This window comes from Piliocolobus tephrosceles, chromosome 10 (assembly GCF_002776525.5).
Source record: "Piliocolobus tephrosceles isolate RC106 chromosome 10, ASM277652v3, whole genome shotgun sequence".
NCBI classification, from domain to species: domain Eukaryota; kingdom Metazoa; phylum Chordata; class Mammalia; order Primates; family Cercopithecidae; genus Piliocolobus; species Piliocolobus tephrosceles.
In genome coordinates, this window is record NC_045443.1 from 48,422,157 (window position 1) to 48,429,412 (window position 7,256).

General features: G+C 49.0%; 1 protein-coding gene across 8 annotated transcripts in view; it reads right to left on the bottom strand.

Annotated features, from left to right (window-relative positions):
* POU6F1 (POU class 6 homeobox 1) overlaps positions 1-2,353 on the bottom strand; it is a 38,086-nt gene extending 35,733 nt beyond the window's left edge. For 6 of the 8 annotated variants that reach the window (XM_023211100.2, XM_023211095.2, XM_023211096.2 and 3 more), the window contains exon 1: positions 1,677-2,351. The gene's annotated coding sequence lies outside the window, so the exon portion shown is untranslated. Of the gene's footprint in view, positions 1-445; positions 1,657-1,676 lie in introns of those variants that run through there. The other 2 variants (XM_031936306.1, XM_031936305.1) reach the window with 2 other exon arrangements.
* Between the last annotated feature and the right edge of the window lie 4,903 nt (positions 2,354-7,256).

Below are 7,256 nucleotides of genomic sequence, written 5' to 3' on the forward strand. Positions count from 1 at the left end.
CAAAAAAAAAAAAAAAAAAAAAAATTATAAAGCATTTTAAAAATGTAAAAGATAGCCAGGCACGGTGGCTCACGCCTGTGATCCCAGCACATTGGGAGGCCAAGACAGGAGTATCGCCTGAGCTAAAGAGTTCAAGACCAGCCTGGGCAACACAGTGAAACCCCATCTCTACTACTCTACTAAAATACAAAAAAAATCAGCTAGACTCTGTCTCAAAAAAAAAAAAAAAAAAATGTAAAAGATTACTCTGATAATTTTATAGTGAGTAAATCTTGGGGACAAGAATATGAGCTTAGCCCAAGTTCCTTCAAAATGCAGAGAAACCTCACATGAGCAAATTTTTTCTGACTCACTTTTCCTAACTGCCAGGTAGTACTTCCAGGAACAAAACAGAAGAAATGGCTACATACACACACACTGATACACAATCACCCTATGGTATTACCTTGTTAGTTTTCATGTTTAGCATCTTCTTGTCCATCCCCAAAATAAAAACTCCATGCTAGAAGCTTCATCTGAATTGTTCAGAGCATGGCACTGAGCGGGTTATTACTGTTGAACTAATGAAGAAATGAAGTTCTACAGCAGATAAGCAGAGTACCTGGTCACAGAAGCATCACTTTGAGGACCAGGACTTGAATGAAAGTGGAATATATGGAATTATACCTCAGAAGGCCTCTGCCAGTCAATGGTGGCTGCCTTAGACTGCTAAATAAGGGTCGTGAGATACATGTATTTGAACAATTGAAGACCAGCCCTCTGCTTTTGGAACAAGGAATTGTGGAAGGGCAAACGAGGTTAAATATCTCTGCAAAGACCCTTTTTTCTTTGGCCCAGGAATGCGTCCTGAACTCTTCTGATTGCCCCCTGCCCAGCAGCATAGACTATTCTGTGAAGGTTTTAGGCTTCCAGTAGGGCTGAGTAGGGTATTCTGCCGCGAAAGTGGAGGTTAGAGGGTATGCTGGGAGCTCCCTCGGCCTTGCCAGGTGAGCTTGCCGAGGGAGAATGCATCGGGACCATTATTATGACTATTTATTAATAATAATATCGCTATTAAATATTTATGAAGTGCTCATGCTCTGCTAGAAGGTGGCTCTCCCATCACTGCCCCACCCTTCCAGCAACGCCTGGGTCACTACCCCCGAGTCCCACCGGTCGTCCCGGAGTTTGTTCATTCGGGAGAACTGTGACAGGTCACCCTGGCCGCTCCAGCTGGCCCTAACCGCCGGGAACCCAGGCGTCCGTGTTCGCCAGCGGGGCAAGGATCCGCTCCTGGTCGCCACTGGGTCTGTGTACAGAGCGTCCCCTGTGGTCCGTACCCCACAAGGGCTTGCTGGGGCAGAAACGAGGAGGGGCCAGGTCGGGGTTCCCCACCGGGTCCACCTGGCGGCCGCTCCCTCCACTCCAGGTCCAGGGCGGCCCGCGGGCGGGCGAGGGCGCGGCCCCCGGGTGTCCGGCCCCAGGCGGGCAACCGCGAGCTGTCCCGTTCCCGCAGCTCCCCGCCGGCCCGGTCCCGCATCCCGCCGCCTCGGCCCCGCGGCTTTTTTTCTCTTTATCATAAATATATAAATTATGCTAATTACGGGCATTGCATATTAACCAAACCCGAAACCTCCCCTGCCCGGCCCCCTCCCCCTCCGTGCAAACCCCTCCCCGCCCCGGACCCCGCTACTTACCGGAGCCCGAGCCCGAGCCGCCTTCGCCGCGGGTGACCGGCGGCCACCGATTAGAGATTCATCTCACAGCCCGGACCAGGTGGCCGGGGCCGGGGCCACGGCGGCCGCCGCCCGCAGACAAAGAAGCCAGTGCGGCTTGGCTGGGCTCGGCTCGGCCCGGGAGCTGGTCGGGACCCGCCGCCGCCCCCGGGCCCCCAGCCTGGGCTGGGCAGAGCCGAAGGGGGCTCCACGGGCTACGCCGGGCGCAGTGGGGAAGGCCGGGAAGCGGGAAGGGGAAGCTGGGTGGGGGGGGCGGTCAGGTATATATTTTTCTTCGTTCCCCCCTTCAACGACCCCCCCTTTTTCCTTCCCCCCCCTTTTTTCCCTCCTGCTACTTGGATTTTTTTAGCTGCTGCGTCATGAGCATAATTTATGCAAAGAGCTTTGCCGCATGCTGCACCGCCCGCGCCAGCCGCCGGGGGCGGCGGGCTGGGCTGGCGGTCAGGGAAGGGAGGGGAGCAGGGGAGCCGGGAGCGAGGGGTGGGGGTGGGGAGGGGACCCTCGGGCTCCGGCCAAGCGGGAGGTCCCGGAGGCTCTCTCTCCTGGGACATGGATGGACGGTCAGTGGATCTGGTTACTCAGCCCCTCCGAGGTGCCGCGGAGGTGGTTTCATTTCGGAAGGTGCCTGAGTAAGAGCTGGAGTCCGGACTGGGGACCCTCCATGCCACATGGCCTTCAGCTGAGGGTTGGGGCGGTGACTCCCGGCCACCGCCTTTCCTCTAGGTAGTCAACTGTCCTCAATGTTGAAAGTCAAGTTTATGTCTGTTCCTCCCTCCCTAGAAAGGCGGGGGAACTCCGACATCGCTCAGTCAACGTGGAGAACCTCTGAACAGCTGTGCCCCAGCGCCAAAGCAGCGAAGGGTCTCAGGTCCCTCACCCCGTGGCGGCCGTGGGCTGTGTTGTCTAAAAGCAGCTCTCCGGCCTTCTTGTCCAAGTAGACAAGGAAATGTGAACAGAAAGACAAAGTTAAGTGGAATGGTGAAAAACCTCTAGCAGTTTCTAAAGGTAGAGAGGGGACCAGAAAAGGGATGGATGTGGGGGGCTGAGGGAAAGCAGATTGGAGAAGTGGTGGACAAATGAGAGAGGAAAAAGTTGGAAGAGCAAAGTGGAAGGGTGGGAATGAAGGGAGAAAAATTGGGAAGGAAGGAGGCTCTGTAAATCCAGTGAATGTGGATCCCAATACTGAGGCCACCTGCTGTCACCCTAGGCACCCCTTCTCATCCACCCCCGGTATTTGGTGGTCTGTTGATAGCTAGAGGTAGATGGGTTAGAGGCAGTGTGAGAATGCAATTGGAGGCCTCAATCCTCCCCGGGACTGCTCCGTAAGGCCTCCTGGTGGAAGGGCATTGAATGGCCCGGCCTCCTCGTTAACCTGGCCAGTGGACCAGGCTTGTATCAGCTTGCTGTTTCCATCTGGAAGTGAGCAGGCACTGCTGGCAGCGGATTTATAAGTAACCAATGTATTAGGAGTCAGAACACTTAGGTTTTAGTCCCAACTCTTCCACTAGCAGTCCAGGCAAGTAATTTAACTTCTTCATTACTTATAAAACAAGGGTAATATTTATAATGACTACTTTATAAGGTTAAGTTCGTGAGCCTATGTGAAAAAACTGAAAGCTGCAAGCTCTATACAACTGTAAGGTGTCATTCCTTCTAAAATAGTTTGAGGCCGGGCGCGGTGGCTCAAGCCTGTAATCCCAGCACTTTGGGAGGCCGAGACGGGCGGATCACGAGGTCAGGAGATCAAGACCATCCTGGCTATCACGGTGAAACCCCGTCTCTACTAAAAATACAAAAAACTAGCCGGGCGAGGTGGCGGGCGCCTGTAGTCCCAGCTACTTGGGAGGCTGAGGCAGGAGAATGGCGTGAACCCGGGAGGCGGAGCTTGCAGTGAGCTGAGATCCGGCCACTGCACTCCAGCCTGGGCGACAGAGCAAGACTCCGTCTCAACAAAAAAAAAAAAAAAAAAAAAAAAAAAAAAAAAAAAAAAAAAAAAAAATAGTTTGAACTCGTTTTAACGGCCCTGTGAAACTCTACTGCATGGCTTGGTATTACACCTGTGAAACTCTACTATGTGGCATGATATTACAGTTCTTGGGATTTTTGTTTGGTCTGTAGTTGCTGTAGTCTCCCTGGACTGTGAATTCTTTGAGACCACTGGTTGTGACTTACTCATGTTTGTATTTCCCAGTACTCTTTATGTGAAGAAGGGGCTCCGTATTGCTGCTGAACTTCATCACATGAAGGTTGAACCTTTTAATTTATGTCACTTGGTTTGGTGCTACACGTAGATAGATCAAAGGCTTTGGATAGCATGGATATCAGTGACAGTTTGAAGAAAGAAATATGGGTGTGATCAGAAGAGTTCAGGGAGACATACATAAAAATGTTAATCATGGTTTTCTTTACATTGTAAACACTTCTGCATTACTTATATATTTGATGAGCATATATTACTTTTTGTTTGTTTATTGGGGCATAACATGTACACAGTATGTGTATACCTTGATAGATTTTTACATGTATATATGTACATGTGTATATATATGTATATACACCTGTATATCTACACACATACACATATACGCATGTGTATATATACATATATACATGTACACACACACACATACATATATCCATGTAATCCCCACCCAAAACAAGATATAGAGCCTTTCCAAGACCTGAGAGGATTCCCTTATGTTCCTTCACAGTCCATAAATTCCCAAAGTAACCATTATTCTGATTTCTGTCACCATGGATTACTTGAGCTGATTCTTGAACTTCTCATAAATGGAATCAGACAGTATGCAATCTTTTGTGTTTGGCTCCTGTCACTCAACAAAAATTTTTTTTTTTTTTTTTGAGACGGAGTCTTGCTCTGTCGCCCAGGCTGGAGTGCAGTGGTGTGATCTTGGCTCACTGCAACCTCCACCTCCCGGGTTCAAGTGATTCTCCTGCCTCAGCCTCCCAAGTAGATGGGACTGCAGGTTCGTGCCATCACGCCCAGCTAATTTTTTTTTTTTTTTTTTTTGAGACGGAGTCTCGTTCTGTCACCCAGGCTGGAGTGTAATGGCGTGATCTCAGCTCACTGCAACCTCCACCTCCTGGGTTCGAGTGATTCTCCTGCCTCAGCCTCCTAAGTAGCTGGGATTACAAGCGGGCGCCACCACGCCCGGCTAATTTTTATATTTTTAGTAGAGATGGGGTTTCACCACGTTGGTCAGGCTGGTCTTGAACTCCTGACCTCATGATCCACCCACCTCAGCCTCCTAAAGTGCTGGGATTACAGGCGTGAGCTACCACGCTCCCAGCTAATTTTTAATACTTTTGGTAAAGGCAGGGTTTCATCATGTTGGCCAGGCTGGTATCGAACTCCTGACCTCAAGTCATCCGCCTTCCTCAGCCTCCCAAAGTGTTGGGATTACAGGTGTCAGCCACCACACCTGGCCTCAACATACGTTTTTGAGATTCATCCATGTTGTTGAATGTAGAAGTATTTTTTTTTATTGCGGTGCAGTATTCCATTGCATAATTACACCACAATTTATCCATTCCATTATTGATGAGCATTTGGTTGTTGTTTGGGTCTCTTAGGAATAAAACTGCTGTGAGCATTCTTGTACAAGTATTTTGGTGAACATATGCACTTTTTTCTTCTGGGTAAATACTGAGGAGTAGAATAGCTAGGTTTGGGGTATATCTTTAGCTTTTGTCCATATTGCTAAATGGTTTTCAAACAAACCAATTTATATCTTTGTATGAGAGTTCTAATTGTTCTACATCCTCACCAGTATGTGGTATTGGTAGTCTTCTTGCAATGGAAGTTTGTTACTTTTTGGCTGGGCGCTGTGGCTCACGCCTATAATCCCAACACTTTGGGAGGCCGAGGCGGGTGTATCGCCTGAGGTCAGGAGTTCGAGACCAGCCTGGCCAACAAAGTGAAACCCTGTCTCTACTAAAAATATAAAAACTAGCTGGGTGTGGTGGTGGGCGCCAGTAATCCTAGCTACTTGGGAGGCTGAGGCAGGAGAATTGCTTGAACCCAGTAAACAGAGGTTACAGTGAGCCGACACGGTGCCACTGCACTCCAGCCTCAGTGACAGACTGAGACTCCGTCTCAAAAAAACAAAAACCAAACAAAGTATATTACTTAAAAAAAATTTTTTTTTTTGGCTGGGCATGCCAAAGACTGCACTTGGCTTTTGTTTTTTTTGAGGCAGAGTCTCAGTCTTTAGCCCGGGATGGAGTGCAGTGGTGCAATCTCCACTCACTGCAACCTCTGCCTCCTGGGTTCAAGTGATTCTCCTGCCTCAGCCTCCTGAGAAGCTGGGATTACAGGCATGTGCCACCATGCCCAGCTAATTTTTGTATTTTTAGTAGAGACAGGGTTTCACCATGTTGGCCAGGCTGATGTCAAACTTCTGACATCAGGTGATCCGCCTGCCTCCGCCTCCCGAAGTGCTGGGATTACAGGTGTGAGTCACCATGCCTGGCTTAATATTTCATTATTTTTATTTTAGAATTTTATTATTATTATTATTATTTTTGAGACAGAGTCTTGTTCTGTCACCCAGGCTGGAGTGCAGTGGTGGAGACCTCAGTTCGCTGCAACCTCCACTTCCTGGGTTCAAGTGATTCTCCTCTCTCAGCCTCTCGAGTAGCTGGGATTACAGGCATGCACACCATGACACCTGGCTAATTTTTGTTATTTTTGGTAGAGATGAGGTTTCACCATGTTGGCCAGGCTGGTTTTGAACTCCTGACCTCAGGTGATCCATCTGCTTCGGCCTCCCAAAGTACTGGGATTACAGGCGTGAGCCACTGCACCCGACCTATAATATTTTGTTATAGCAGCCCAAATGGACTAAGACCCAGCCATACTGATCCAGTTTCAGTTTCTTGAACTCCGAGCTCTTGCCTGCCTCATTGCGTCTGCCTGTGCTGTTCCTTCTGCCTCCTCCTTAGCCCATCTTTCAGGTCTTGCCTTATATATGGCTTCCTTCCTCAGAGACATTTTCCCTGCACTTCAGTGTTATTCTGTCTCGTATCACCTTCCTGTTTTCTTAAGCACCATGCGTGCTGATACATTTATGTTTATTTTCTATTTAATATGTTTACCAAGTAGACTATAAATTCCAAGGCAACAGTCTGTTTTGGTTTTGACTGGACATTTAGCACCAAGTCCAGTATCTGGCACACAGTTGATAATAATTATTTATTGAATAAATCAAGGCTCGGAAGGCTGGGGAAATGTGAGTGAAGGAGAAAAAGAAAATGTGCTGGGCTGAGAATCCTGTTGAAGAGTTTTATTTGGTCCTACACAGTGGCTCATGCGTGTAGTCCCAGCACTTTGGGAGGCCGAGTCAGGCGTATCACGAGGTCAGGAGTTTCACGAGGTCAGGAGTTCGAGACCAGCATGGCCAACATAGTGAAACCCTGCCTTTACTTTTTTGTTTGTTAGTTGAGACTGAGTCTCGCTCTGTCGCCCAGGCTGGAGTGCAGTGGCTCGATCTCGGCTCACTGCAAGTTCCGCCTACCGGG